The following is a 12,752-nucleotide window of genomic DNA, read 5'->3' as shown; positions in this document are numbered from 1 at the left end:
ATAAGCAGTATTCATGAAAATTTTTCTTGTCAAATGCTTATCATATAATCATATATTATTTCTTTTTCATATCAAATCACTCTGCATTTATCATATCTAGTTTGCACGAAGGTGATGTTATTGTTACCTTGAATTCGCCCCTACATATTCTCGGCTTGCCGAAAGGCTCGAGAATATGGGCGATTGGTATGACGTTGCCTCGCTTCGTTCTGGAAATGTCCATAAGCTGATTCAAGATTGAAGAAACGAATAGGCATATTTCCTGTCCTTTCTAATAATCTGTACATAGGCCTAGTAATTAACAGTTTATTTCATGTATTTAATGTATCAGCATTACTGATCCGTTTATAAATTAACTAATGTATGGTAAGTGTTGTGTTTATCAGTAGGCCTAGTGATAGCCTGGTTCCCGAGGCCTTCCGATGTGCAAGCACGAAGGCCAGGCACTCACTGTCGAATGGATTCTTCCACTGATCAAAATCCAATATGGCGGACTCAATGGTAAGTAATGGGAATGTACGTAAATGAGCGTATCATGGCTTAATTAGCGGTGTCACTTTCGATTTTATGTCATTAATTGCCAGAGACAGACCTTAGGAAATATAATATGTATACGGTGTGACCGTTGGACCGAGCGAAGCATGTACGTAACTCCGTGTCCCGAGTGGTAATCATAATTCCGTTAAGTACGGTAGATTATGATTCATTTAAAAATATATATTTTGAATGAAATTTCCTTGCCCTAAACACCCAGTAACACCTCAATATTAAAGGAGTTTATATGGGGACAACAGTTTTACATGATCCGCCTATTCATTGAACGCGGGAAATAAAACGCAAGGTGACGTAAACTGTGCATTGTGACGTCACATTTAGCCTCGACTTTTTTCTCTTTTTCAAAGCAAATAATTATAAACAACAATAATACATTCCGTATGCAATGAAAAAGGCTGTTAAAACTAAACAAAATTAACCAATAAATTCAAAATGGTAAAAAAGTAACCGTAATTTTATCGTATACTCTTATTCAAAGAAACTCATGAACTCGTTCATCTATTTAGTCGTATTACGGTTTTATATGTATTTATTTGCTAAAACCTGTTACAATGATAATTATACTATTCACTTTGAACAAAATGAGTGTTTAAATTACGAATTGCACGTTAGAGTCTTCTATTATTGGCATTCAAAATAAAACACGAATAACTGTTGAAGCAGGTAATGAAAAAATAAATGGCGGCGCCCATATGGATCACGAAAATTTCGGTGAACGTATATAGAGATTATCTCTTTTTCTTTTGCTGATTTTGACTTTTTTCTTTTACATACGTGTTACCTTTAGAGCCTTGCTTCGCGGACGGGCCTTCGGCCCGTCCGAGCTTCGCTCGGTAATATGTACACGGTGTGACCGTTGGACCGAGCGAAGCATGTAATGGTCATTGGAGTGTCCCAAGTGGTAATCATAATTCCGTTAAGTATGGTAGATTATGATTCATTTAAAAATATATATTTTGAATGAAATTTTCCTTGCGCTAAACACCCAGTAACATCTCAATATTGGGGACAACAGTTATACAGGATCCGCCTATTCATTGAACGCGGGAAATAAAACGCAACGTAAACTGTGCATTGTGACGTCACATTAAGCCTCGACTTTTTTCTCTTTTTCAAAGCAAACAATTATAAACAACAATAATACATTCCGTATGCAATGAAAAAGGCCGTTAAAACTAAACAAAATTTACCAATAAATTCAAAATCGTAAAAAAGTAACCGTAATTTTATCGTATATTCTTATTCAAAGAAACTCATGAACTCGTTCATCTATTTAGTCGTATTACGGTTTTATATGTATTTATTTCCTAAAACTTGTTACAATGATAATTATACTATTCACTTTGAACAAATTGGGTATTTAAATTACGAATTGCACGTCAGAGTCTTCTATTATTGGCATTCAAAATAAAACACGAATAAATGTTGAAGCAGGTAATGAAAAAATAAATGGCGGCGCCCATATGGATCACGAAAATTTCGGTGAACGTATATAGAGATTATCTCTTTTTCTTTTGCTGATTTTGACTTTTTTCTTTTACATACGTGTTACCTTTAGAGCCTTGCTTCGCGGACGGGCCTTCGGCCCGTCCGAGCTTCGCTCGGTATAATACTTGGTTTTCCATGTGACACGCTTGTTTGATATAGTCTTATCCCTTTGTTTTCAAGCAAGTAGGTGATTCGTCAACTCGCATATTTTTCACGTGTGTTAAATTAAATCTAACCGTGTCACTTCGTTTTTTCTACTATTGTTGGGTTGCATAGGGTTGCTGGTGAAGATATAGACTGAGTTTTATAGATGACACGCACCAGTTTTCCTATTTCGAACGGGCAATTTCAGATCGAATTTCCTCCACTCATTTTTGGACAATTTTTGATTACATATAGATCTCATGATGTGCTTTACTTTGATAAGACTATATAGGCTATAGCTGAAGTTTAAACGATTACTTTTTTGTGCGATGATGGAGGTGTTTTAAGCTTTTATTGGACTTAAAGTGTACAATTTTACAGATTCTCGAAATTATATACATGTGTATCACTATATATATTAATTGTTTTAATTTCAGATAATTTTCCATACATATGGAAAGAAGAAACATATGATAGTGGGTGAAAAAACACCCTCATATATAATGCTTCATGAATATGCAAAACCATGCCAACAGGTATAATAAGATGTATATATTGCTTGTGTAGGAGATAAGGCTATTTATGCATTTTATAATTCAGTATCATGGTCTCTCACAGTGTCAATTATTTAATTCTTATGTTGACCTGCCAACTTTATGCTTGATCCAATAGGCTTGATTTAAAGTTTCTGTTGTTACTTTGGTTTACTGTGAATATTCTGCAGATTTCAGAGGGGATCACTAACAATTTCATTGTCAACAGTTACTATTCCTCTCCGACTCACAGTCCCGCTTGTCCAAAATTGTATTTGTAGGTCGGCCCACAGTTTTTATATATTGCCAAATGTTATACATTGAGGTATTCTATATTTGTGTTAGCATTATATTTTGCATTTGTTTGTAACTCAAATTCTTTGTCTTCTTTATGAGAGAACTGAGTTCATACACTTCAATTTAAAAATCTTATGTAGTAGCCAGGAATTCTGTATCTAACAACAAAAACAAATTTTTACATAATTTGAAGTACATGATATGGTGCTATAGTAACATTCATTGTTATGCTTTTGCACAAACTCGTTGGTACTGCTTGGATTTGATACTAAATTCACACCTGCTAAAACTTCAAAGAAAAAAATATAGAAGATCACCATCTGGAGAAACCCTCATTCATTCCCCAAAACAAAGTTTTGCATTTATGTTCCTCTCACTGTATTGAAAATTTTGTCTAGTGGTACTTGTGTACCAAATTAATGATTCTTAATATAGTTTTGTGGAAAAAAGAAAAGAAAGATAACCAGATTGATCTCTTTATTTTACCATGTAGTCTACAGACTCCAGATGGAAAGAGATGGAGAAAGAATTTCTAAAGGGGTATTCAAGGACCCATCCTCCTCCACACTAATTCATATTGGAAGGAATTGACATCCAACTTGAATAAAGAATTACAGACTTCCAGAACAGGTTAACAACTAAATCAATTTGTTACAGTCTGTTATTTCAAGTTTCCCACCTCTTATAGCAATAATAAAAACAATTATTTCTGGCATCTAAAGGTGAGTTAAGAAGTTTATCATATTCTAAAATATGTTCCCTTTGTTAGTGGAAGAAATTCAATACTGACATTTTCTGGATTGATAAAACACAATAGTGACAAATGCATGATTTTTTGGTATATAATGAACTGACCTACCTTGTTTTATTTCAGGTGCATCATGGAGATCCTTTTAAAAAGGAGAGGCCAGATCTTCAGATGACTTTATTGAAAATGAGAAATTTCTGAGTGGAAGTGACGAATGTGGCATGCATACAAGCAGACATCAGCATTCCCTCCCTCTTGTTTGTGTAAGTAAAACCTGCATGAATATAAAACTTTAGAAGAAAAGGGAAATATATTGACATTCAAAATTCACAGTTGGTTGTTCATCTTCTACAAAAATTACAGACTTGTTTCATTATTTATCTATGATAAAATTATGACATAATTAATATTTATGATGTATGTGTATTTTGTATTTACTACTATTCCTGATACAAATCTTTACTGATTATACTGATGTTTGTGACATTGTTTATAATTTTTAGATCAGAGGTGAGCTTTTTGAGCAAGACTCATGGAGGAAGTTTGAGAGTGTCAGTTCTCAGATCAAAAAGTTAGCTAGCAGTAGGAGGAGTAGCAATTCATTCCACAGTATGACATGAGAAATACGTGACTAGAAAGACCTTAAAAAGGAGATTTGGCATTGTTTCATGTGGAGATTAAAGAACCTTCGAAATATATAACACAGACATGTTTCAGTTACTTGGGGATAACACTTATGAGGAATTTTGCTAACTTTCAGATTGGAATGTGTTGCACAAGAAATGCTTGATCACAACCCTCTTCTGTTAAAAACCTTTTCTATGCAATTAATTAGTGTAAATGAAATTTAGCTATTTCATTAGTAAACATGTTTTCTGCGCAAGTGTGTGTCTTTGACATTAAATGCTATGATATTGTCGTATTCTTAAACAATGGAAGATCTCTACTAGTTCTTTCAAAGGAAAGCCAACAACAGGAATCGAACCTGTTCCTCCATCGTACAGATACGAAAGTGTGCACCATTACACCATGTTGGCATACATTAAGAACTGGTAGCCTTGGAGAGAAATATTGCATTATTCTGTACAGTTGATACTGGTTTGTGTGATATATAATACACAAGTATATATAATGTATGCCTCATGTTTGGTAGTCATCAATAAAGCATTTGAATTGAATATATTCCTTGTTCAAGAAGAAAGTCTAATATTCTGAAATTTAAATAAATCTAGCATTTCTGTATGTGAAATACCTTTAAAACTAGTTCAAAGAAATGTCTTTGTAACCCAGTGATTATCTGGGTCAGAATAGGTCCTCTGTACCTGATTGCATATTGTGAGAAAAGAGAGAACAAAGAGTGATCATTGAATAAGTTTATAAACTGAAATCTTGTTTCACAAGTGTGACACAATTAATTAAGAACGATCTGACCCTTACTGCTGAAAAGACCAAAGTATCAAGTATAGGTCTAAATACAAGCAATTGATGGTGACCATTGAATATGAATGAATTTTAAGAAATAGAGAAACAAATAATGACAAACTTACATATTAAAAACTGAACTAGCATAAGATTGCAACATAATAGGTCCTGAAAATCATTGGATGGAAGTTCTTGGGTCCATATGAGTGAAATATTCTCGAGAGGGACGTTAAACAATATACAGTCAATCAATCATAAGGCCAAATTAAAACTTTATTGTCCATTTTCACATTGTATGTGTTTACACAATTTGTGCATGTAGGTGTAACTTCTATCTTTCTAGGATAAAATGTTATGCCTTGCTTAATATCAATTATTTACAACATGCAAGGGAGATTCATAAACAGCTAGCAGTTGCAATCATATTTATACTGCTTTACAAGGATAACCAGTCAAAATGAGTGGAGGAAATTCGATCTGAAATTGCCCGTTCGAAATAGGAAAACTGGTGCGTGTCATCTATAAAACTCAGTCTATATCTTCACCAGCAACCCTATGCAACCCAACAATAGTAGAAAAAACGAAGTGACACGGTTAGATTTAATTTAACACACGTGAAAAATATGCGAGTTGACGAATCACCTACTTGCTTGAAAACAAAGGGATAAGACTATATCAAACAAGCGTGTCACATGGAAAACCAAGTATTATATATTTCCTAAGGTCTGTCTCTGGCAATTAATGACATAAAATCGAAAGTGACACAGCTAATTAAGCCATGATACGCTCATTTACGTACATTCCCATTACTTACCATTGAGTCCGCCATGTTGGATTTTGATCAGTGGAAGAATCCATTCGACAGTGAGTGCCTGGCCTTCGTGCTTGCACATCGGAAGGCCTCGGGAACCAGGCTAGCCTAGTGAATACGCCGGTTTCGAGATACGTCCGAGTTATTTCCCTTTGTAGAACTCTCGTACATAGTAAGGCGCGAAAGAATTTGTTTACACGCGGGAGTGGGACAGATATTCATCACAGCGTAAGTGAATGTACTCAGTAAGTTTCTCATACGCTGTTTAATAACCCGAATTCGACTGATACACAAACTAAGTAAGTGATAAGTATTTAGGAAGTAATTAAATACATAGAATTCTTATCCTATCACGTTATTTTGCTGGTCCATATCCAAGATATTTCTTGCAAATATGACATTGTTTGTATGTTTCCACTTGGTAAAACATTTCTTTCGATAGTATTAAGTATTTCCCACATTTACACATTTAAAGGGACTGGTTCACGATTTTTGAACAAAATATTTTTTTCATTTTTGATGTTGGATATTAAAAGTATAACTCATTTAATGTTGACAACAAAATTTTTGACCTTCTGAATGCAAGAATAAAGGCTATATTTTAGCCTTAAATATGTGTTATGTAAACAAAGACTCGAGTCTTTTTATGTAAACAAACAAACAAGTGAAATATTAATTTCGTAATATAAAGCATCTTAATTTTGCATAGTCGCACATTTCAACTTTTAGATGACACATTTTACCCGAAGAATGCTTGTCCAATGAAATGTGAAAGTTATAATAAACTTAGATCGATATCCATTTCTTTTGAAAATTTCGTAAACAATAACATACCGCAATCTTTGTTTACAAAACAAACAATGAACTCTTTAAAATGAGCTTCTGTGATAATGTATGACCTTAATTTTTATGTGAAATTTTTTAAACATATTAGACAGTAGATTTTGATCATTAAAAGTGAAAAATATAATTTTGGGGAAAATCGTGAATCAGTCCCTTTAAAGAGAAGCCGCTTTTAATACATTTCATCGTCTTCCTCGTTGGCTGTATATCCACTCTGTCCCACTTAGGCATTCAAAGTTCCACTAAATGCACCTCCTATACAGAAGAGTTCGTATCTCGAAACTGTAAACTTGTAAATGATATTTCATGCAGTATGTTGTTTGGCATTTTTTATTTGTTTATGATTAAAAAATGCCCATGTACTAGGCTAAAAAGAATAATATGTTTTACGGCGTGACCATGTTTGAGGGCGAAGCAAAAAAAAGTTTTGGCATTAGTATCTATATTCAAAACAGGACAAAAACAACCCGAAGTTAGCACACAGACGGAGCTGTATCAAAGCATCCTAATTTTGGACATTTGATCCGCCTATATATTGAACGCTGGAAATATAACGCAATCGATGTAAACAGTACACTGTGACGTCATATTCAGCGTCGTTATTTAGCAAATTTACAAACATAGCGTTTGAACCACAACAAAAAACATGGCGTAAATCGTGGAGTGATTATATATGATTAGGAAAATAAGATTTACAAGCGTTTTTAATACGGATTTTATGTAACATCTCAGAACGACGTGAACTGGAGTAGATGAGATTCAAAATGGAGGAATATATGTCCACGCGCTAATATTCGAATCGACACCATTGGTACCAAACTTTTCAAGTTCCATAGGTATGGTTTAATTTTTCATTATTTTCCTATATTTTCCTTTTAAAGATGTATATACGTGTTACCTATAGGGAGAGCTCCGCTCTCACGGCCCTAAGGGCCGTGAGAGGGCTTCACCCTCTATTAACAGTCATACATTTACCCAATCTCTACCCAGAGTTATCGTTCCTCACACCCACTTAGACCTCTGTCAACGTCTCGAGGGTTTCACAAGATTTTTAGGTCACCTGAGTAAACTCAGGTGACCTATTGCAATCGGTTGTCGTCCGTCGTGGTGCGTCGTGTGTTAACAATTGAACATTTTTAACTTCTTCTTGATAACTACCAGTCCAATTATTTTCAAATTTGGTATGAAGTATCTTGGGAACAAAGGGAACATAAATTGTAAAATTCAGGTCTCCAGCACCCCTGGGGCCTTAGGGGCGTGGCAAAAACTGCCCAAAATTGACCAATTTTCAAAAATCTTCTTCTTAAGAACTGCACATGTGTTAGAAAAACTAAATGCATGGTGATGGAGAGCAGGAAGGCCTCTACTAAAATTGTAAATTTTATGATCCCCGGGGTAGGGGTTCTGACCTCAGGGCGGGGCCAAACTTGGTATATAGTGTTTATGTGTAAAACACTTAAATAACATCTTCTTTAGTGCTGTTGATACTAAATTGAAAGTAAATGGATAGAGCATGTAGTCTTTTACCAAAATTGTAAATTTGATGATCCCGGAGTAGGGGTTCTGACCCCAGGGTGGTGCAACACTTTGTATATAGTATTTAACTATTTATGTGTAAGTTTGCTGATACTGTATAAAATCTAAATGCATATACTTAGGAATAGCAGAAAAGGATGTACAAAAAATGGTGAATTTCAATCAAAACCCAGAGTCCAAATTAGTCATATGTTTTGATGTTTTAATGTTAATGCACCTATTATTTAAAGTCTTTCAGTGTATGCACTTTTGAAGGCAGTGACGTTTTGCTGAACGTTAGAATTTAGCTTAGATATTCAGAACAGGAAATTTTTTCTAGATTTCATAGCCCATGGAAGTAGTGATACTTTTTCACTAGTATTCAGGTGACCGATGAGGCCTGTGGACCTCTTGTTGTAAAATGGCTTTTATGCTTAAATAAAGTATGGTTTTGACTTCAGTTACAAAAATATACGTAAACTAGAGCAAAGCTCGTTGCAAAGCAACGAGAGGTCTTCCGTTGGAGCTGTGTGACATAAAAACCTTGAACTTGACCATATGTCCTTCGGTCAGTCCTAATGCAGCCTCAGTTAACATGAAAATCTGTTGTAAGTATGAAATCTAAATGTTTCTTCATTACATGATATGGCCAGGACAGGGTTTGTATTTTCATATTCATATGCATGTAGCACCGTGCATGCATGGATTTCGTGCTTCACAGTATGTGATAATTAAGACAAGAGAAATTGTGATTGATATTGTAAATAAAACGTAGAAAATTAAATGACATTTGATACATCTGGAACCGTACATGAGTATGTGTGTGTGGGATCTAACTTTCGCCTTCTTTCCCTCTTGATATGTTATACGTAACATCACCCCGGGAAAAAATGTTTGAAATACTTATCCAGTGATTTTACGACAGAGGAATACAGGTTAAATTTTTAGAAAGAAAATAATCAACTGTGACAGGAAGATAAGTACTGTAATGATATAAGTAGTTTGGCTATGCTGGCGATTCTGACTTCTCGTATGTAATTATGAAATAGTTTGAGAATTTTTAAAAAATATATATCATTGAAATGAAGCTATAAAGGTGTACTATAAATTTTTATCGTAAGGTGTTTAATAAATTTATGCTACTCAAGTCCACGAATCAGTCTTTTGAGGCACGCGTGTATGTGGGATTAAATTCTTTCAGCATTTAACTTTTCAGTCCCAATAATGAAGAAAAAATTACTATTTAAATTTATGAAATTTATGGCTCAGGACATATAATAAAGGTTTATAGCTGTTACCAATATTTTATCATACAACAAAAATATGATAGCATAATATTCAGACTGAAGAGAAAAATTCATCGAGTTTGAATTATTTATACATACAAATCAAATAACTTGCTCTCAACTCTTGAATATTTTATTAAACTTTAATATCTATCTGTGCAAATACATGTATGTATATTATGTACACAGTGCGCACAGAAGTCGTGTATAAATTTCACGCCAGGGGCACGTGCCGAAGTTACATAATTTGGACCAGGAGTTCTGAATCAATGTTTAATCAAAGTCATTGTTTTTAAACAATAAAACAAGAAATCATTTGAAATGAGACTGGTCTGCCATGGGTTTCTGAATATTCTATACGCATGTTTAGATTTGGTTTAAACATGATTATAAACTATTGATTTCAAAACATGTTCAGAAATAACTCATTATGTTTGTAAAATGTATCCATTTTCTTTTTCACAACGAAGAATTTGAGTAAAGCTTGTATGTTCAGTTAAAGTAGTGTGAAATCACAGATCGCTTGTCCAGCAGCGATGAATCTCCGATATTAAACACACATTCAATTAGACATGATTGAGAAACGAACTGTATATTAAATTGCAGATTTTAAAATTGATGCCTGACTCAATGCTCTAGAGTTTTGAATTTAAAACAAATCAAACGTAAGACCAGGGACGTATAAACAAGTATATACATCCCCGGAAAGACTGAATTATTCGAAAAATCCAATATGATCAAAAACATAACATTCTGTGTTATATTTAGGATGACAATGTTTACTTTGTGTACATGCCCTGGTTCACACGCGATGGTTCCTCGAGGCGGTTACGTAATTGTAAACAAAAACAAACCCCCCGGTGTATGTAAGATGCGTGTAGTTAATGACTGAGTTATTCTATGCTTGAAGGTTTGTTTCTTCAATTAAATATATCGTTGTTTTAATAACAAACGTAGAAGAGATAACCTTTTCCTCTTTTTTTCTTTGGAACGATTGTTTATATTAAAGCTACTAAATAATAAAAAATAGAAAGTTGTCGATAGATGATTTTTAAAGGAATCATAGATCACGTTAAAACCTTATTTTAAAAGAATATTAGCATTTCATGAAGTCAGATTTATCAATTAAAGCAAGTTTATTTAAGTTATACGCATATTTTTCCCCCTTCACCTACCTAATGATACTGTTACCTGTTTGCGGGTCAAGCTTTTTACTCATATATAACACAATACTCGAGCAAAATATTATGTTTATGAGATCAATAAGATGTTAAAGAACAACTTTTCCAGCAAAAGCCATATCGAAAAATTTGCCGTTTTTGAGTTATAAAGTGAAAACTGAGAAGATACCCAGATCCCCAATTTAAGGGGCCAGCCCCTTTTTAGGGATATCAAAAGAAAGCTCTTAACATTTTGCACAACTTTTGTTCTACACGTCTTAACAAAATATTTTTAGTTTAAAAGATACAAAGGAAAATATGTGTAATTTTTTGTTCCTTTAGGCGTCCTAATTTTTTAACCCTGTCAACCACCATTTCGAACGCTGTAATCAAAAAACAAAAAACGATGTGCACAACTACAATGCTCCTACTTTTCATTTTCAATGCATTTTCTGCTCAAGCTTATACAGTCTTGGAGCCTTTGTCTGGAAACCAAAGCCCCTAAAATTTCATTCAAAGGGGAATAACTCGTGAACAGAAGGGAATTTCTGAAATGTAGTACATGATTTTAAAATAGTTCTGTAAAGTTTATAAACCCTGAAAATTTGAGCAAAATCCATGCAGAAATGAGTGAGATATGAAGCTTCAAAGTTAGCGTCTAGGAAAATGGGGGGGAAAAAAGAATAATAAGAATAATCTTAACCAGCACAATCAGTAGAAGGTCTTCCATTGTTATGGAAGACCTTAATAAATAAATATTGAGCAGATGACAAGTCTTTTTGTGACACAAGAAGCATTGTTTTGGGTTGAAAAGTGAATATTGGGTAGTTCTATTGCACCAGGCCTAGATACATAGGTATACATGAAGAATATATAGTAATGGGGAAAAAATCTACAAATAGTTGCTTGTCCTACATTTTCCCGATATTTTATTTAAATAGTTCTTAGTTTTATTTACCGTAAAAAATGTAGATTTACATGTGGAATAACATTGCTTATTTTGAGACGTTAACAGAGGTGTAAGTGAGAGCAAGGAACGACAATTCTGTGTAGAGATTGACATTTACCACAGTGAGAAAAGGGAAGTAATTCTCATGGACTTGTCCTGTTAATCTTGTTAAAATATGAAAGAGAAGCAACTTTGTAAGTGGACATTGAATTTCTTGCAATGTATTGGAAATTTTGTGTGTTCTTTAACCATTATTTAATCAGTCCCTCATGCATTACATTTGATGCTAATGAAAAGTTAATAAATTATAACTGGCTATATTGGGCAATATAATTTTCCAAATGCACTGTATTGAAATAAATGTTTAGTATTTTAAAACTTAATTAGTGTACAGCATTGTTTTTCTTTTAATTGCAGATAAGTATAGATAAAATAATTAGATAATAAAACAGTGACGGTGTGGAAGAGTTTCTGAACTATTATTACCTGCATGAGGCCAATTTAATGGCCAAACACTATACTGTAATACTTCTCAAATGGAAGAACAAGAATAAAGTAAGAAAAGATGCAAAAGTTATCACAAGAATGATTCTTAGTATTTACTTTCAATATGGAAATGCATATTATTCCACCTATTGATCTCTATTTTCGCTCTAATAGGTTTGTGTATAGTCACAGAGTAGAGTAGAAAACCCCGAGCACACAGGGGTGGCTATATATATATATATATAAAATTATATCAAAGAAATGTCTGTTGATGAATAATTTGTAATGTAATCTAATGCCTTGTTCACACGAATGCGCATTAAATTTTACTTTGCATTAAATTTGATGCGAAGTAAAGTAATGCGCATTAAATTGATTCGAATCAAATAGCGTTCACACGGCGATAATATTTAATGCGAAGTAAACTAATGCGCATTAAATTCGTATGCATCTCTAAATTGAAGGGTGCGCGAAAGAAATAAAAGAATAGGGTATATCATTTAAAATTATTTTAT

At 33.6% G+C, this 12,752-nt stretch overlaps 1 long non-coding RNA gene across 4 annotated transcripts; it reads left to right on the top strand.

The window, feature by feature from the left end:
• The first annotated feature begins 407 nt into the window (after positions 1–407).
• On the top strand, positions 408–4,943 carry LOC130052347 (uncharacterized). 4 transcript variants are annotated; one of them, XR_008800646.1, is made up of 5 exons: positions 408–501; positions 2,625–2,723; positions 3,511–3,647; positions 3,892–4,028; positions 4,269–4,943. It is a non-coding gene; the product is annotated as an uncharacterized LOC130052347 (long non-coding RNA). The 4 variants fall into 4 exon arrangements; XR_008800647.1 differs by lacking the exon at positions 408–501 and adding an exon at positions 1,988–2,037; XR_008800648.1 differs by lacking the exon at positions 408–501 and adding an exon at positions 2,002–2,043.
• The last annotated feature ends 7,809 nt before the right edge of the window (positions 4,944–12,752 follow it).

Source organism: Ostrea edulis, chromosome 2, assembly GCF_947568905.1.
Source record: "Ostrea edulis chromosome 2, xbOstEdul1.1, whole genome shotgun sequence".
Classification (NCBI taxonomy): Eukaryota; Metazoa; Mollusca; class Bivalvia; order Ostreida; family Ostreidae; genus Ostrea; species Ostrea edulis.
This window is presented reverse-complemented; position numbering and strand designations above follow the sequence as displayed.